Here is a 287-nt window from a genome sequence, read left to right as displayed (position 1 = left end):
TCAATGTCGTTTTCTTCATTCATATTTTTAAGTTCCTGCTAAGAACAAGGAATTACATAGGAGTAATAAAATTGTCAATTCATAGCAGGCTAGTGTATAGAAAATGTTATACGGCCGTACAACCCTACCAAATTTAGATACAACCTGCTTACGTACTTTCTACATAAACTGTGTCGAATATATAATCCAGTAAAGTAAAATTTGTTATTGACAAATAATTGACATATCAAATATTTTCTATACACTAGCCTGCTATGAATTGAGAAAAATAACAACTGATGGTATAT

The sequence above is a fragment of the Galleria mellonella genome, unplaced genomic scaffold (genome assembly GCF_026898425.1).
Source record: "Galleria mellonella isolate WM207_F2 unplaced genomic scaffold, CSIRO_AGI_GalMel_v1 utg173, whole genome shotgun sequence".
NCBI lineage: Eukaryota > Metazoa > Arthropoda > Insecta > Lepidoptera > Pyralidae > Galleria > Galleria mellonella.
The sequence above is the reverse complement of the archived record's forward strand: the minus strand, read 5'-3'. Positions refer to the sequence as shown.